The following is a 19,949-nucleotide window of genomic DNA, read 5'->3' as shown; positions in this document are numbered from 1 at the left end:
CATAGGGTTATTATGTGTCTATCGAATGTGGCCTCTTGCAAAGTAGTGGATTTGCCCTTTGGGCAACCTGCAGAGGCTTACATGCCCGACCTGTGTGAAAGAATGAGGACAAAAATAGTTTCGGCAACAATGAAACTCTCCTGCAAAGAAAATTGTTTAATAATTAAATGTACTCTGTTGAAGGCATTTCATTATGCAATTCTTTGCAGCAAAAAACCTTTTACCTTGTTCCTATTCCCAGCCAACCCCTGGACTGCTTAGTTACCATGGCATCATGGGGGTTGAAATTCAAAAACCCCTGTCCGTCCTCCTCTCTGTATGTGAGTTATTATTTGATTTCACATTTGGAGTGAAGGCTCTGTCTTTTAAGATGTAGGCAGAAAGGAGACTGCTTGACTAAATCAACAAGTGGTCACATGTTTCACAGGCTTGAAAATTGGCTCAAGAAAGGACATTTCTGGCCATGTTATACATGAAGAGCAACCCAAACTTCCCATTTTTTGTAATAAGGCTATAAATACAATTCCCAATAAACTACCCTATATTGCCAAAAGTATTTGCTCACCCATCCAAATAATTGAAATCAGGCGTTCCAATGACTTCCATGGCCACAGGTATATAACATAAAGCACCTAGGCATGCAGACTGTTTCTACAAACATTTCTGAAAGAATAAGTGTCTCTAAGGTGCTCAGTGAATTCCAGTGTGGTATTGTGATAGGATGCCACCTGTGCAACAAGTCCAGTTGTGAAATTTCCTCTCTCATAAATATTCCCTTTCCAACTGTCAGTGGTATTATAAGAAAGCAGAAGTCATTGGGAACAACAGCAACTCAGCCACGTAAACTGATGGAGCGGGGGCAGCGGGGGGCAGCGAGGACAGCGGGAGCAGCGGATGCATAGTGTGCAGAGGTCACCAACTTTCCGCGGAGTGAAGCACTCCAAACTTCATGTGGCCTTCAGATTAACTCAAGAACAGTGTGTAGAAAGCTTCATTGAATGGGTTTTCATGGCCAAGTAGCTGCATCAAACCCTTAAATCACCAAGAGCTATGCAAAGTTTCAGATGCAGTGGTGTATAGCAGCCACCACTGGACAGAGCAATGGAGGTGCATTCTCTGGAGTGACTAATTGTACTTCTCCATCTGGCTATCTGATGGACCAGTCTGGGTTTGGTGGTTCTTAGGAGAATGGTAGTTGTCTGACTGTATTGTTGTAAGTGTAAAGTTTGTTGAGGGGGGGTATTGTGGGGTTGAGTCTCAGTGCTTCAGCATACCAAGATATTTTGGACAATTCCATGCTCCCAACTTTGTACAGTTCGTAGATGGCCCATTCTTCTTTCAACATGACTGTGCACCAGTGCACAATGCAAGGTTCATAAAGACATGGATGAGAGAGTTAGGTGTGGATGAGCTTGACTGGCCTGCACAGAGTCCTGAACTCAAACTGATAAAACACCTTTGGTATGAATTAGAGCGGAGACTGAGAGCTACGCCATCTCGTCCAACATCACTCTATGACCTTACAAATGGGCATCTGGAATTACAGTCAAAAATTCCCATGAGCATATTCCTAAACCTTATGGACAGCCTTCCCAGAAGAGTTGAAGATGCTATAGCTGCAAAGGGTGGACCAACATCATATTGAACCCTACAGATTAAACATGGCATGTCACTTAAATTCATATTAAGATCAAGGCAGGTGATTGAATACTTTTGTCAATATAGTGCATATCTTAGAGCATGTAACATGCCAAGGTCAAGCTTTAAATAATGAGTTTTATTCCAATACTTATACAATCCAGCAAAGAATCTGACATAATCTGTTCAATGATAGTAATGTATTTTGTTTTCACACACACACACACACACACACACACACACACACACACACACACACACACACACACACACACACACACACACACACACACACACACACACACACACACACACACACACACACACACACACACACACACACACACACACACACACACACACACACACACACACACACAAACAGTGTTTCCTTTTCTGCTTTTCACTCCAAGCTGTCTTCCACTCAGGAAATTATTAGAGAGAGAATAGGTGACATGTAGGAGAAGCAGAGGATAGGTGGCCTCAGTTCAGTGCCTCCATCTCCAACCCTGACAGAGCAGTGAATAGTCCTCACTCACAGCTGTCTTGGACTTAGTCAGCCAAGCACACCTCGGTCCTACAAAACAACACAATATGCTAGGATGCTAAGATGCATCCCGCAATGCAATTTTCTTCCAGGACTAGATAGAAGCAAGAGGGACTATTTAAATGCAAAACAACACGACCTGTTGCTGTGATTCCAGACAGCTTCCTGGTGACTACCTGGCTGGATCAGTAACACAGGCGAGCAGGGAAGCAGTTGTGGGAATCCCTCTGTGCTTTTACACCAGGGGGTTTCATTGGTTTGCATTGAGCTATAATAACAACAAGTGTTTGAATAAGTTGTTGCTGGATTTCAGTTTTATATAAAGTACAGGAATTCAACAATAAAACAGATTTTCACAGGTGGAATTCAATACTACAGACAACCTGATTTCTAGTAAACATATCCAGGCCACCACAACAGAGTCCTGTTCACACTGAGGGCAAATATGGTCCAAATCTGAGGTTTTTTGTGGTCAAGTGACCAGGTCAGACTTTTTAGAGCAAGTGTGAACTCTCAGATCTGGCCCACTATGTGATTTTTTCAAGTCAGAGTTAAGCCATTTCCATATGCGGTCCTGAATCTGACTTGTATCCAGTCTTTTTGAATGAGATTCCAGTAGGAACAACGAAGGCAGATCTGATGTGACTTTGACGTCACATTTCCATTTGTCACAACTTTACACTGGCAGTAAGTGATAGCAGTTAACAAGATGGATGACAGCTACAACGGTACTGGACAGCGGAGGGACAGTGAAATGTTAGACCTCATTAATATATGGACTGACACCTCTATTCAAGCCAAATTGGGATTTGGATTGTCCCCTCATCCAAACTGACCTCTCTGATGAATTGGCAGCAAAAGCTCTGCAAAATGCCAGAAAACAGAGTTTCCCTTATGCTTTAATTTGTGCGTTAACTGTTCAGCACCTGCTGACACCTTAAACGGCTTCTGTCAGACATGCACGTTACAAAAGCAATAACACCAATATCTTCCATGTTTGCTGGGCCAAAGTGTGACTTCATTGTGATTGTTGTTTGTGTATGCAGGTCAGTTTGGAACCACAAACAGTTCGCATTGGAGTCAGATATAAGCAATATTTTAAAAGCAATGTGAACGACAACGCAAAGAAATCTGGTTTTAGGAACAAAAATCAGAATTGAGCATTAAGACTTGCAAGCAATTTTGTGCTTAAAGCTAATGATACAACATATAAGGTTAGAGTGTTACATCAGACCAATAAAAAAAACCAAAAAAAGTTTTAATATAGAAATGCGAGCTTAATGAAAAGTCTGTATAATACCTACTTCAAGGTTGTTTTTTTTAAGGTGGTACTTTTAATCTGACAAACGAGCCTCATCAGAACGCATATTCTGATTTATTGAATATGACTGTATGTATCCAGATGTTGGAGCTACTATGAAATCAGTTTGAGCTCTTGGCTTTTTAAATAATTCGCGTTTTGGTGTCCAAACCGAGAAGAATCATTTTGGTCCTTAGATTAGACAAGTTAGGTCAGATAATCGTGAAGAAAAAGATTGTTCAAATAAAGTGTCATCACAAATGTGTTTCTATAACCTTGCACTTCGGTACTTTAAAAGTGATGCAATTCTAGTTGTGTATCAAAAATGCCAAAAGTAAAAATTAGAAGAGTGGATGTTTGTATTCAGTAGAGCTGGGCATCACTGGTCTATGGCCAAAACGATATGCATCTTGTTTCATTTCCAATAATTCGATTGATTTTACAGTAGATACATAAATAAAATAAAAAACACAATAGGATACAATATGATTTATGTAGGATTGATCGACTTTAGAGTACACAAAATCGAATGATTTGATTTGATTCAAGACGACAACACAATGCAAACAAATGACATTATGAAGCTGTCTACACATAACATATTTTTAAAACAGGTCTTTCCTGCTATTTTTAGGGCCCATTAAAAAAAACTGACATTCTATGAACAAAAACACTGAGGCTTAGTGCAAAATAATACAGCCTGTCAGGCTGCATCTGTGATACACATTCATTCAGTAACTCCGCAGCAAGCAGTAAAGTGCCTTTTCTTTATCATGAACACTAAAACATAAAATTGGCTTTCAGAGCGTTTTCTTTTATAATTTCTTTCCCTATAATTCAATGCTTCTGCAAAGAAGCGCAACTATCAAATATGAAAGGTAAATGTAATGATAGTGAGGTAGCTCACCAATTCTGTTCCTATAGGCTCTGTAATAAAAACATGTTATATATTGAAAGCCCCATTACATTAACACCGTGAGGTTGAAAGGCAATTTCATTTTTAATTGTCTTTAAATGAGCAAAACCTGTAGAAACAAGGGCATTAAAACACGTTGCATGCCACTTTAGAAACTCCTCGTCCGAGATCAGTCCATGCCTAAGGTCGATTTGGTTACCTGCAGACCTGCACATTCATAACATGTTGCTGTTTACAGTGTGTAATAAGGTTAGCTGGGCTCATTTAAAGTTGTGGTGATGTGTGCATTTTTATACAATAGCAAGCAGACAAAAAATAAAACTATTGGTTGAGGAATGTTTTTAAGCATCCTAAAATTAAATGAATCAAATTGTATCAATGTGAGGACATGAAAACAGATCGACCTCGATTCAACACCCAAGACTGCATCTTTACACTGGTGCTCTACCAATGAATTTGCATCTTGAACGGCTGCTTCAATCCAGAATAACAAGAGCAACCTGGGTTTCACGGAGCCTCTACCACATCCTCAAACATGACCATTAGGCATGTGTTAGACTTCCTACTGTTTTAGAAACAAAGTGTTTCTAACAGAAAGTCGGGAAGCACCTGATCATTTCAACCTTTCTCCCCCTGATGGATTATGCAGATCTGTTATTCATGAAAACGTCAGCCCAGTATTTGAAAAAATTGGATACTGTGTATTATTGTTCACTGTGTTTTATGACTGATTGCAGCTATCGTGTACATCACTGTACTTTGTATGCTACAGCAAATTGTCCATTTCTACCAGTCCACAGACTGTCTCGCTGGCTGTTTTTTTTATCTATAAATGATAAATGTGTTCTTGGGTTTCTACCTGCTTATTTATGCTAACGTTTGTGTTGCTAACTCAACTAATATGATCTACACTCTCAGGACATCATCTTTATGCGGGTCCCAAAAGTCAGAAATAAATTGGGTAAAAAGGCCTTTAAATTTTATGCTCCTGCTAGCTGAAATAACATGCAAAAGTATTTAAAACAACTTTTTTCTTTTCTTATACGGGAACTACTTATAAGGGAATTTAAGTCAACTGTAAAGGACAGATAAATTTGCTCACTAGGTTTTTGTAACTCTCCAAATGTTTAAAGCTTTATGATATCTCAGTGGTACTCTATGAGTTGTGAAAATGTTGTACTTGGTCTTGTTTTTGGTTTTGCTGTATGTTTTACACTGCTGTCTTGGCCAGTAGGGGTATGAATTAATAAAACACAGTCCCAAAATCTGTCTATTCATTCTACCATAACTTGCTAACAAGAAACCAAGATACATGAGCTAGAGTTAGAGACTGACCCTCACCTGGAGAGAGCAATCCAGTGCACGTTGAAGGTCATGGCATTAGGATACCAACATATCCCGTTTTTCGCAAAAGCAAAGATGCTAACCTGTGGTTTTCAAACCAGACAGGCTGCGGTCCACAATAAGACTTCAAAAAACTTTCCATGAACACTACAAAAAGGGTCAGAGACAAGAAGAAGCTCTGGCAGAGCCCAACCCTCACTAGGAATAAGCCAGATGTGTATGCAGAGAGTGCAGACACAGGTCTCACTTTCGATATACAGGTCCTTCTCAAAATATTAGCATATTGTGATAAAGTTCATTATTTTCCATAATGTCATGATGAAAATTTAACATTCATATATTTTAGATTCATTGCACACTAACTGAAATATTTCAGGTCTTTTATTGTCTTAATACGGATGATTTTGGCATACAGCTCATGAAAACCCACAATTCCTATCTCACAAAATTAGCATATCATTAAAAGGGTCTCTAAACGAGCTATGAACCTAATCATCTGAATCAACAAGTTAACTCTAAACACCTGCAAAAGATTCCTGAGGCCTTTAAAACTCCCAGACTGGTTCATCACTCAAAACCCCAATCATGGGTAAGACTGCCGACCTGACTGCTGTCCAGAAGGCCACTATTGACACCCTCAAGCAAGAGGGTAAGACACAGAAAGAAATTTCTGAACGAATAGGCTGTTCCCAGAGTGCTGTATCAAGGCACCTCAATGGGAAGTCTGTGGGAAGGAAAAAGTGTGGCAGAAAACGCTGCACAACGATAAGAGGTGACCGGACCCTGAGGAAGATTGTGGAAGAGTCTGGAGTAGAAACATCCAAAGCCACCGTGCACAGGCGTGTGCAGGAAATGGGCTACAGGTGCTGCATTCCCCAGACCTGGGCTACAGAGAAGCTGCACTGGACTGTTGCTCAGTGGTCCAAAGTACTTTTTTTGAATGAAAGCAAATTCTGCATGTCATTCGGAAATCAAGGTGCCAGAGTCTGGAGGAAGACTGGGGAGAAGGAAATACCAAAATGCCAGAAGTCCAGTGCCAAGTACCCACAGTCAGTGATGGTCTGGGGTGCCGTGTCAGCTGCTGGTGTTGGTCCACTGTGTTTTATCAAGGGCAGGGTCAATGCAGCTAGCTATCAGAAGATTTTGGAGCAGTTCATGCTTCCATCTGCTGAAAAGCTTTATGGAGATGAAGATTTAATTTTTCAGCACGACCTGGCACCTGCTCACAGTGCCAAAACCACTGGTAAATGGTTTACTGACCATGGTATCACTGTGCTCAATTGGCCTGTCAACTCTCCTGACCTGAACCCCATAGAGAATCTGTGGGATATTGTGAAGATAACGTTGAGAGACTCAAGACCCAACACTCTGGATGAGCTAAAGGCCGCTATCGAAGCATCCTGGGCCTCCATAAGACCTCAGTGCCACAGGCTGATTGCCTCCATGCCACGCCGCATTGAAGCAGTCATTTCTGCAAAAGGATTCCCGACCAAGTATTGAGTGCATAACTGTACATGATTATTTGAAGGTTGACGTTTTTTGTATTAAAAACACTTTTCTTTTATTGGTCAGATGAAATATGCTAATTTTGTGAGATAGGAATTTTGGGTTTTCATGAGCTGTATGCCAAAATCATCCGTATTAAGGCAATAAAAGACCTGAAATATTTCAGTTAGTGTGCAATGAATCTAAAATATATGAATGTTAAATTTTCATCATTACATTATGGAAAATAATGAACTTTATCACAATATGCTAATATTTTGAGAAGGACCTGTGCTAGGACCACAACGACCTTAAAAGCCACCCAGGTAGCTCATACTACTGCAGCTCTCCCTGCAAAAATAACCTCAAATCACATTTTCAAAAGCCTTTTCCAGATCTATGAAACCCATATGGACTGGAAGGGTAACTTGTAAGTTCTTACGCATCCACTAGTCTGAACTAAAAAAACAACAGCAGTGACTATAACAAGATGCAAACCATGCAATCCTATTTAGGCAAAGCAGACAATAGATCAAGATATGTCTCTGTGGTTAAATGTCTCATAATTCCTTTGTCTCGGCTAGGCAGAGAGATACAAACAGAAAGTTCCACTGCTTCACACATACTTATCTCATGACCTTGTAAACGCAGTAAAGACATCCCCGTTTAACAAAGTTAATTGGTCGACATGTCAGAGGATATTTAGCAGCTTAGTAAATCACGTGTCCATTGATTTTTTCCCCGTCCACCGCCTTAATCAGACATTGTATTGCCTAATCCAGTCAACAACTCCATTGTTACGAATCCTCAATGGAGTCTTGTGAAAGGAGGAGAGGAAGACAAGATAAGTCAGGGGAATGTAAAGGGAGAACAGAGAAGTGATTAAGATGCACGTTGGATGGGGAGTAGGTAAATCGTAGGGGTAGTGTAAAAGAACAAGAGTCAAACAAGAGTGCAGATGCAATCAGATAGATCTAGAAACAGAGGAGAGTGCATACATGGGTTTAAAGCTTCTCTCCTCTTGTGCATAGGCAGGAGGTTGCCATGCAGCTGGCTGTATGCCTTCACATGTTTCCGTGTTGTCCTGTTTGTGCTGATGCTGAGCTGCTGTGCCAGCTGAAGCATCAACACAAAGGGTTGTGTTGTGGCATCTGCTGTCAGTTATAAGCTTGACTTCCTCTAGCTCTAATCAGAGGATGCTCTCCATTTTGAATTTTGAGAAGCTCTTTAGAGGTGCATGCAAGTGACAAATAAGGACACAAGCCATTAGTTTCTTTGGAAAACGTGTACTCACCTTTTTATGGTGACTATGTACGCTTTTATTTTTCTAGAACAGTGGATCGGTAGAATCTTTTTGAGCTGCCAGTTTTGTTGCCATGGAAACAATGTTTGTCCAGTTATACAAATACAGCCATATATATTTTTTGTAACCTTGGCTGATTTGCCCAATTTGTCAATCTTCACACTCCAGCCCACTCTGCACCGTGGTTTGCTTCAGTTGAGAATTTTCTTTTAAATGATGGTGTTGCATCAGTTTAGTGAGGTATGTCCTATTGGATGCACACATACATCTCAGCAATAAAATGACGCAAATTTAAAGACCTCCAGCACTACAACCACCAAAGAAAATTGTCTTTAAAACCCTGTCACTGTTAGTTTCAGAATATTGAGTCTGTTTTTACATGACCGGACTTTCATATAATGATAAAAGCTCTTTCTTCTTTTTATGTTCGTAGGAAGGATGCCTAAAGGAAGGAGCAGTAAGTTGGAAAATAAATACAGAATCCAAGAAAAGTGTTCTGATCTCTTCGACAGTGAATAAACTGTTTTTCACCAAAGCATAACCAAATCAACGGCACAAAGTCAACTCGTTTTAACTCAAGCTTAAAAGATGAAAAGTCACTGAATCTAGCAGCTCGAACACCAAATTGAAAATGGTCAAATCCAAATGTGCTGTCCTCTAAGTGAATTTAAGGATAGGGGTTGGCAGAGTGCCCTGCAAAGATATGAATACCCTTTAAACCTTCTCAAATTCTGTCAGATCACACCCACAAATTGTATTTTGATTTAATCTGTTGGACCAACAGATGAAAAGAAACCTGCTAAATAAAAGCATTCCCACAGCATGATGCCACCACTACCATGTTACACTTTGAGGTCAGTGTGTTCAGTGTTAGTGTTAGTTTTCAGACCTTTTGCATCAAGACCAGAAATTTTATTCTGGTCTCGTCTGATTGTGGCATCTTCTTCCACATTTGCTGGGTCTCCTACATGGTAGAACTGCAAAAACTGCTTATCTAATTTAATTTAACCTGTGTCCACGTCACAATGAATCAGAATTGTGCTGCTTTGGGTGAAGAATGTAACAACTTTTATAACCACACATTGGCTTAAAAAATCTGCAGAGCACTAGTACTCTACATGCAAAGCATATTCACACAAAGCTAACGCCCTCACAGTGCTGGTACCACTGATAATCACAGCTTGGCTCATTGTTTACCTTCAGGCTGACCCCACTGAACTCACCCCTATACCTGGCAGTGTAGCATTTCAACATCTTCTCACACCAGCCACTGTTCCGGAGTTCGACTCTCACTAAGCAGGGTTCGGTATGGGGGAATGCTGGCGCTTTCAAGCGCCCAGCAGCATATCATCACTGCTGTGTCTTTCTCTGCCATGCTGTGTGTGAGAACTCCAACAGGCTAAAGGCGCATTAGTTGTTAACTCTTTCTGAGCTGGGATACACTTGACTCCTTACCCCGTCTAAGCACTTTTATCATGATGCGTTTTTAAACTGTGTTAAGCAGAGCCCAGGCCTTGATAGAAAGAGGGCCAAAATGCTCCACAACAATGTAAGAATTAAAATATTAGAATATTTTTCAAATTACATTTTAATGAGTAGCCAACTATACTTGATAAATAACATACCTTCATAAAGAATTCATATACTGTATGTGACTTAATAAAGTTTATGTGAGGTAAACTGCTAACTCAACATTGTTTTTGTTAAAAATACTCCTAAGTAGACATAAATAAAACTGAGTGAGGGGCACGAAGAAAATAAACATATCCAATTTATATAAAGAAGTATACAGTCCATGCAATCCAATCACAGAGTCAATTACATACAATCCAATTTGGTTGTAGTTACAAAACAATGCAGTCAAGTTCAGTTTATACTGCTAATTGGTAAAAAAAAAAAAAAGGACAATACTGGTAGGAAACCTGTTAGAGGCTTCAAAACACTTGAGAGTTGGAGCAGAGGTTCACCTTTCAGTCGTTAAGATAGCTAGAGCTAAGATGAAATGGTTCACATAGCTGTATACTTATATGCCAAAATAGTACAGTCAAAGACGAAATCTAAATCCAATTGGAAATGTTTGGCAAGAGTTAAAAATTGATGCAGACTTCTACACAGTATTGACTCAATGACACCTTGCTTTTCAGATTTCAACACCATATATCCTTATCGTCCCACTTCATCATAATGTGCTACTTTGTGTCGCTTAAGCAGATAAAATGTTAATAACATACATACAAGAACTATACATGAAGGGGGAGTATCCTAGCTTTGTTTGTAATGCTACATCCCCAAACAACAGTTAAATTGATGGTAAAAATGACAGCACGAGGTGTTAAATTATGGAGTGTTACTGTGTTGGGAGATGTTTGAGAGAAAGATGCAAAGACACAAATCTGGCACAGCTATGTGTATTGAGGTTAAAGAGTGGCTATGGAAATGCTTTATCTGTCTAACAATAGAGTTTGAGAGTGTTTATGTGAGTCTGCAACTGAGCTAGTTAGGTCCACTTTTTAGCTGATAGTCATTTACCTGCCATCAAAGTAAACTTCTTTTCAACCTGCATCATAATCAACAACCGGGGCCCCACTTGTTCCACTATAAAACCCCACTCTAAAGATGTTTTAAAAACCAGACTGCCTCACTTATTTCTACAAACTTGGACCCCTGCTGCTCCCATCCATTTGTTCCATTTCCCCTAATAAAAGTGGAGGCAGTTCAGAGGCAGAGGCAAATCATTTGACTCTGCATGTGTCCTTTGAGATAAGGCGCCATGTTCATACCAGAAATTTCTTGTCTTTAGAAGGGTAGAAACAGAGAGGAAGAGGGAGTGAAGATGAACAAAAAAGCTCTCAGAGGTGCGCAGCATACAGCAGCGCACTTCTAATTCTAAAGCCCGAGGATAGATTGCGGAAATTATTTATGTTTTATTTCATTTGTCACAAACATACACGCTGGATGGATCTGAATACAATTAACACGGCTTTTGGATTTCTTTGTACTCCAACTTATACATATAAAATCGATGCCCTATGGTTTGTGATGATTTCGCCTTTGATGACCCTCTTCGTTTGATCTCTACAATATATTTTCCTGTACAAAAAAAAAGCCACAGACGTGATTGATAATGCATGCATTCTCTGCTGGCTGCTGGGGTGCTGCTTTGATCTCCATCAAAACTGAATGAAAGCAGTTGATAAAATGTAGGCCATCCCTTGTTCTACTGGGTCAAGGGGGGACTTGTAATGCTCGAAACAAATAGTAAGACCTCACAGACCGCACACGCGCACACACACACACACACACACACACACACACACACACACACAAACACAAATCTTGGAAATCAAAGCTCTATCATTTCATTCTATCATTCTGCTTCAAGACCTGTATTTCACTCAAGTGGGAATCTCACAAACAACCTCCTAATTTTGCAGAGGGACTAACAGAAAGCATGCGTTTGAGTGGCAGCTGCAGACGCCTCCAAATGTACAGGCTGCAAAGACTGGATTTAAAGTTCTTTGGCCTTTCCATGCTGGGGTTTCAACACTAAGCAGTCACTGGCACACACAAAAAACAAGCATCCTCTATACGCTTCCTTTGTCTCTCCTCTCCTCTCCTCTCCTCTGCCTTACAGTGCAGCTAGAACATGCATGTATTATTCATTTAGCAACTAGCTGAGTGTAGGGCCTTGTCAAGAAGTGAACTAAACACAGCAGTGAGCAGAGGACAGTAGAAAGCATCCAAGCAGGGGGACGAATTAAGAAGAAGAAACGAGAAAGAAGAAGGGATGACAGCAAAAGATGGAGAGATGTGTTATCTGGTGGTTCTCTGTGGATAAACAGCTGCCATTACGCCAAAGCGGAGAAATGGAACAAACCTCATATATCTCTGTTAGGAGAGAGTGCACTCCGTACTCTCTTTTTCCACAGGGAGTTGAGCAGACAACCTTCTTCTTCTCTTCTTTAAAGCCAGTTGAGATTGTCTTTGAAGTGGTAACCTCTTGCCTCACAGTGCTGTCACCGAGTTTAAACCAAAGCAGAATATTTAAACTCCCAGTCGGCCCAGATTGGTCGTCGTTCTACCCGTGCGTGTCCGATCTTAAACAGCAATCTGACTGGTGTTCTCTTCTCTCCCAAGCTATTGCTCCAGAGATGTTTGTGGTGCGAAGAGTCACAACAGTTATTTAGAATGAGTCACTGTGGAGGAATAGAAAAGACAGAGAAGGCATCAGAATAGATAAAAGACCAGAACAGAACAGTGTATCAAAACAGACAATAATCCTGATGAAGACGAAGCTGGATCTTCATCAAAATAAATTGATCAAAATAATTTTACTGGAAGGGTAATAATGGTATTTAAAACACTTTTACTTTATCCAAATCTTATTTTGCTTTTCTTTCCAAACGTGTACAAAAGGCAACAAGCATCAGGAATAATATAATGTTCCATGCCCCAAAGCAAAAAGCAAATGTTTTAGATTACATTATAATTACTTTAATAATCCAAAGGTTCTATCATTTTAGCAGCAATAAGAATTTTTTGCTTCTCTTAAAATGTTTAGAAAATGTTAGAATTTCTTTGTTCATATTTTTTTCCTATTACTTTGGTTTTTCTACTAAGGTAAAGCAGTTGGGGGACAGGAATATAGGACAAGGTAAGGTGAGATCTGCAAGAGTTAAGTGTAAATGGAAGTGGTGAAAAACTGAGACAGACAGAGAAAAAATTAATTATAGATTATCATAAACAAGCTTCATGAAGCCCGGAGGAAGCTTTGTGCTGCAAGCTGTCAGTATTATGTGTCAGGAGGTGCAGATGAAAGTCAGTTATTTTGTTTATTGCTACTGAGTTGGAACACATTTTTAATCTCATCAGATCTTTAAAATGCTAATTGTCCTAATTAAAGCTGATGTAATCAGTTTCACTCACAGTGCTACAGTAACCTCAGCTCATGAGGCTCCATTTTCCCAGCACAGCTTCCAGTTTTTAATTCAGGGTCACAGGGAAGATCTTTGGTTAAATCGATTTTTGTCAAACTCTTGAATGGCATTTGCTGAACAAAAACAAAATATCAGGGACATTTATTTTGTTTTAACTAATGAAACGAGAGGAGCATTTTGCAGCCAAAGATTCTACTCCAGTTTTGACTGAAAGCACAGCAAGACTAAAGGGTTCACTATGTACTCCAAATGTGTGCTAACATTTGGCCATTTCCATCTTAATTGATGATGTTAATGCTTTTCCACTGGCCCCCATAGAGCTTAAAAAGAAATTAGTGCTAATATGTAACAAAAACAAAAACTAAAGAAAATACACAAAAGAAAAACTCAAACCAGGCAAACTACTCTTTTTATGCATCAAGCTTTGTGTTCAGGTTTTACAGGCCCACTGCAAAAGCATGTAACAAGCATTTGCTGTACTCTCAGTTTCACATCTCAGAAAAGCATTGTGAAATAGGCAGTATAGACTTCTACATGTCCCTGTCTGTCATATGACCTGCTCCACATGCTGTGCACAGACAGCTGTCAACAAAGTGCTAAGTTCTAAAAGCTGGAGAAAATGTAGGGCAGATTTTGGAGAGTTTTCAACAAGTCATATCAAAACAGACACTAAGCATGCTAATGTTAGCCTAGCCATTCAGCTAACCATTTTGGATTGAAGATGGGAGCTTATTTTAAGACTGTAGATGTATGTTTTGAATCAGATGTATCTTTAAAAACCAACATACAAACTAAGCATGGTTCAGTTGACCTGCTGTCAGAACATTACAGCAGCTTTCTTAACCAAGTTAACCCATATTTTGAGGTAGCATATTGAGACTATTGTACAGACAGACAGAGTTATGGGGAATTATTGGTCACTGTCAAGATTGGAGAGACTGCTGCATCCTGAACTTAATTGGTGAGTGAGTAGTATCTGACCTACTCACAATCTTAATGTAGACCATTTAAAACTCTTAAAATGGAGCGTGTGATTTTACTGCACTTTAGAATTACTTAGTTTTTAGGCATATACATACAATTAATTTTATTACCTTCAATGTTGTATCAGACTGTGACCTGGAATCAGCAAATGCCTAATCTTAATTCAAACGGTACTGGGAACAATAAGAAATACTGAGGAGATCCCTTGTGTGTTTATTCAATGAGTAATCCTACATTTGATAGGTGGTATCCATTAGGTTAAGGGCTAATGCCATTGGTATGTAGCCATCTGGAGCTTCCAGCACCCTCGGGTGAGGTTGCTAGAAGCTGCGCTGTTTGCAGTGGATGTTCTCGCCTAACTGCCATCCCAGCCAAGCTCCACACCATAAAAATAGCAATTTGAATTTTTCTAACTCATCATGGACAACCAAAAAATATGTTTCTTTGTAAAGTCTTCCTTAGATATACACAAAAATGCACTTAAATAGTTTTGGCTCGACTGCTCCATCCTGTAGTCACTACACTCCCTCTTGATAATTGTTTTCCTTATATAATGCATATTGAAACACACCTATAAATACTCAGTTTGTCCAGATGTTTCTTTTAGTCTTTTTTTTAGTGATTGCATGTGGCTCCCCCTTTTTCCATGGTGGCCTGGGTGGCTGGCCAAGTAACCCACCCCAAAAGGCTACCAGGAGCTATCTGCATGAAATCAGTAGGATATAAAAATATCCATTCAGTTCATCTTTGAAGTGACAATATCACTTTATTTATCAGGCACCTCAAAAACCAACAAGACTGACCAGTACTGTACTAGAAAAAAAGAGATAAGAGACAAAGACAGGCCAGAGAAGAGAAGGTGCACAAACATACAGAAGCAAATAAATAACAAAACAAACGCACACAGTTGAGAACGATAGATTGCATGCCAGAAATACCGTTGCCAACACAAGCTTTGTGTCTGGACTTATTCAACTGTCACCAAACTATCAACTTAAATTGGACACTTGGAAAACTGTCCAAAATTGAGTAGTTGACATTATAGTCCAATAGCCTAATGTATTAGTTCTGAAATCTAAAGCTGTGGTTGTGATGATATGTATTAACTGTCATTGTTTTCGAAAGAGTTCTGACCCACATACAGAGAACACTCCGGAGAAAGCGGTAAAAGTGAAAATAATATTTGGTCACAAAATAATCTGGAACGGAAATGGACGAAAACACCAACTGTATGGGGAGAGGGGAAGAGTATTAATGAAAACAGGGAACCACGTAACTGAACGAATGTTGAGAATTGCAGATAGATAAGTGAACAGCTTACTGAGTGAGTGTGGTCAGGTCGCCAGGGGTTGAGGGATTTGGGATCCGAGTTGTCGAGGTTGAGTTTGTTCAGCTGGTCTCTTAGATGCTCCTTGATGAGCTTAGTGGTGTGAGAGTTAATTCCTTTGTGCTGATACTTGCGTTGGAGGGTGAACAGGGTATGCTCAGTTCTTGATCCTGGAGACGAAGGAAGCAGGGAGACTGTCAGCTTGAAACGATGACCCAAACAAATAAAGTGCTTGGAAACGAAGTCCTCAAAACATAGTTCATTCAGAAGTACTTAGATACAAAGGTCAGTAATCCAGTGACATAGATCCAAGGTTCAGATTGTTAGTCTGCAAAGGAGCATAAACAAAGTTACTACAAGGCGAAATACTAAGCATAGACGTAGCATTGGCTGAGATTGTTACCACGGAAGGCAACACTCTGGCGTCGAAGTGCTGGCAGCCTCCTACTTAAGTACTCCTCAACCAATCAGTAGAATAAGTCGCACCTGTCACCCAGCACACCTGAGAACTCCAGAAACGTCTGAAAACACTGAACACATGTTGCAAACACAAAATACACAAAACACAACCCAATCCCAACATTAAAAGTGAAAAATATGATGTACAAAGAACTCTGCAGTCTAACCAACACAACTGTACAGCTGTGCTAATTAAGGCTGTGCTGACAAACCATTCTTCTTGTAATATTCACTGTTGAGGCCTCTTAGAAACCCTTTGAGATGCTTTTCAAAAACATTGCCTGCATGAAATACAGGTCCTTCTCAAAATATTAACATAATGTGATAAAGTTCATTATTTTCCATAATGTAATGATGAAAATTTAATGTTCATATATTTTAGATTCATTGCACACTAACTGAAATATTTCAGGTCTTTTATTGTCTTAATACAGATGATTGTGGCATACAGCTCATGAAAACCCAAAATTCCTATCTCACAAAATTAGCATATTTCATCTGACCAATAAAAGAAAAGTGTTTTTAATACAAAAAACGTCAACCTTCAAATAATCATGTACAGTTATGCACTCAATACTTGGTCGGGAATCCTTTTGCAGAAATGACTGCTTCAATGCGGCGTGGCATGGAGGCAATCAGCCTGTGGCACTGCTGAGGTCTTATGGAGGCCCAGGATGCTTCGATAGCGGCCTTTAGCTCATCCAGAGTGTTGGGTCTTGAGTCTCTCAACGTTCTCTTCACAATATCCCACAGATTCTCTATGGGGTTCAGGTCAGGAGAGTTGGCAGGCCAATTGAGCACAGTGATACCATGGTCAGTAAACCATTTACCAGTGGTTTTGGCACTGTGAGCAGGTGCCAGGTCGTGCTGAAAAATGAAATCTTCATCTCCATAAAGCTTTTCAGCAGATGGAAGCATAAAGTGCTCCAAAATCTCTCCTGATAGCTAGCTGCATTGACCCTGCCCTTGATAAAACACAGTGGACCAACACCAGCAGCTGACACGGTACCCCAGACCATCACTGACTGTGGGTACTTGACACTGGACTTCTGGCATTTTGGCATTTCCTTCTCCCCAGTCTTCCTCCAGACTCTGGCACCTTGATTTCCGAATGACATGCAGAATTTGCTTTCATCCGAAAAAAGTACTTTGAACCACTGAGCAACAGTCCAGTGCTACTTCTCTGTAGCCCAGGTCAGGCGCTTCTGCCGCTGTTTCTGGTTCAAAAGTGGCTTGACCTGGGGTATGCGGCACCTGTAGCCCATTTCCTGCACACGCCTGTGCACGGTGGCTCTGGATGTTTCTACTCCAGACTCAGTCCACTGCTTCCGCAGGTCCCCCAAGGTCTGGAATCGGCCCTTCTCCACAATCTTCCTCAGGGTCCGGTCACCTCTTCTCGTTGTGCAGCGTTTTCTGCCACACTTTTTCCTTCCCACAGACTTCCCACTGAGGTGCCTTGATACAGCACTCTGGGAACAGCCTATTTGTTCAGAAATTTATTTCTGTGTCTTACCCTCTTGCTTGAGGGTGTCAATAGTGGCCTTCTGGACAGCAGTCAGGTCGGCAGTCTTACCCATGATTGGGGTTTTGAGTGATGAACCAGGCTGGGAGTTTTAAAGGCCTCAGGAATCTTTTGCAGGTGTTTAGAGTTAACTCGTTGATTCAGATGATTAGGTTCATAGCTCGTTTAGAGACCCTTTTAATCATATGCTAATTTTGTGAGATAGGAATTTTGGGTTTTCATGAGCTGTATGCCAAAATCATCCATATTAAGACAATAAAAGACCTGAAATATTTCAGTTAGTGTGCAACGAATCTAAAATATATGAATGTTAAATTTTCATCATTACATTATGGAAAATAATGAACTTTATCACAATATGCTAATATTTTGAGAAGGACCTGTATGATATTGGTGTTAAATATACTTGAAACACACAATTCAAATAATAATTTAAATGCTTTTATAGGTTCCTGTCCTTTCAAGCACCTAGTCGATATCAAATATGGATGTGGCAACATATCTGGACACATAGACAGTTCTTTGTTAAGAAGAGCTAGTTCTAAATTCAGTTTAGCTGATTAAAAATGGATTAATTCATGTTCACAGATCACCAGTTAAATATTCTGATCTAAGCTCAAAGCTCCAACATTAACAAATTATTTTGTATTCGTCATATTTTGTCAAAAACAAAATTTTAGAATAAGTTGCATTTAATAATGGCAGAATTTCCAAGATAGAGGCTTAGTCCCAGTATTTATTCGTTGTTAGAAAACAAAACCAACCTGTATACAGTCATAGTCAATAAATTAGAATATGTGTTTCTATAAGGAACGCATATTTAGCAAATCATGATAATTAACAGACATAAAGGCTTGAAAATATCAGTCTGTGTGTAATTTATCTATATAATGTGTCTCACTTAGTGAATTGAGTTACTGAAATATATGAGCTTTTAAATATTCTAATTTATTGAATTTGATTGTATATAAAGCGTGCTTGTTATAAATATAATTTGCCTGAGGTATGTTTTAGCCAAAACGCCTTTGAAGCCACAACGTTTAGCTCTAAATATAAACTAAATACAGAGACAGTCAGAGGAGATGTAGGAACAGTGAAACTACAAGAACTACACCAAAAAATTGAAAACCCACAGTAAAATGTGAACTATTAAATTTTTTCGAATTCAAAACACTATGCGCTACTGTACTAATACAATTTAATTCAGACAATCACAGGACAGCTTAACATACAGCGACTTCAACAGACATTCACCATCATTTCAGTTATTTTGCCATAAATCTGACATGGCGCAGGCTTTAACATAAAGACACAAAGAGCTATTAAACAACAAAAGAAAGAGTAATAGCTTTTAAATAAGGAGTTGTCATTTCGGATCAGCCTGTTTCCCCTGATGGATGGCATGGGAAAAAAAACCAGCTCTGCTGCGAGCAAAAGCCGTGCCCCATGGGAGGGGCCAACCTGAGACTATGTGGCCCACCCTGACAGGTCATAACAGACCACGAGGGCACATTGGTGAGATCGCATTATGCCAGATAAATATGTTGTGGCCTTCACCCAAACATGTGTAGCTTCTTTATAGCAAAAGGCTGCCGCATGTCCCAGTTTAGACAAAATAAAAACTTGTGAGGATGAAGATAACGTACTGTGTGTGTGTGTGTGTGTGTGTGTGTGTGTGTGTGTGTGTGTGTGTGTGTGTGTGTGAGTGAATGCATACGAGTGTGTGGCAGCCACTCATGGTTATTATGCCCCCAAGCAAGGCTAAAGACAGCTGCACAGTTGTGAAGACAGTAGAGAACAAGGGCCACTGCACATCACATGCTCATAAAATGTTGCCTGGTGGCCTGAAAAATCAGACAACTATTTTATCAAGGGACACATTATGCAGCACAACAAATTAATCACTCTTGCTGCCTTTTCTCTCTCTTTTTGTCAGGTAGAATCATAAAAGCTACTCTACAGTGTCTTCCAAAAGCAATATTTTTTTCACATTTTGTTATTAGGATTGTATGTGACAGAACAACATAATGTATTGGGAAGTAGTGTGTTTTTATAAAAACAATTGTAAACTGTGCGGTGTAATTCTATTCACCTCCTCCAAAGTAGAAATACCTTCAATGCAATTACAGCTACATGTTTCTAGCATATGTCTCTAAAAGCTTCGTACATCTAGATGCTGACATTTTT

At 39.7% G+C, this 19,949-nt stretch overlaps 1 long non-coding RNA gene across 1 annotated transcript; it reads right to left on the bottom strand.

Moving 5' to 3' along the window:
• Positions 1-10,286: 10,286 nt before the first annotated feature.
• LOC124857147 lies at positions 10,287-16,191 on the bottom strand. The gene is made up of 2 exons (XR_007035520.1): positions 15,776-16,191; positions 10,287-12,729 (listed from the first exon to the last, which is right to left on the bottom strand). It is a non-coding gene; the product is annotated as an uncharacterized LOC124857147 (long non-coding RNA).
• Between the last annotated feature and the right edge of the window lie 3,758 nt (positions 16,192-19,949).

This window comes from Girardinichthys multiradiatus, chromosome 20 (genome assembly GCF_021462225.1).
Source record: "Girardinichthys multiradiatus isolate DD_20200921_A chromosome 20, DD_fGirMul_XY1, whole genome shotgun sequence".
Taxonomy (NCBI): Eukaryota; Metazoa; Chordata; class Actinopteri; order Cyprinodontiformes; family Goodeidae; genus Girardinichthys; species Girardinichthys multiradiatus.
This window is presented reverse-complemented; position numbering and strand designations above follow the sequence as displayed.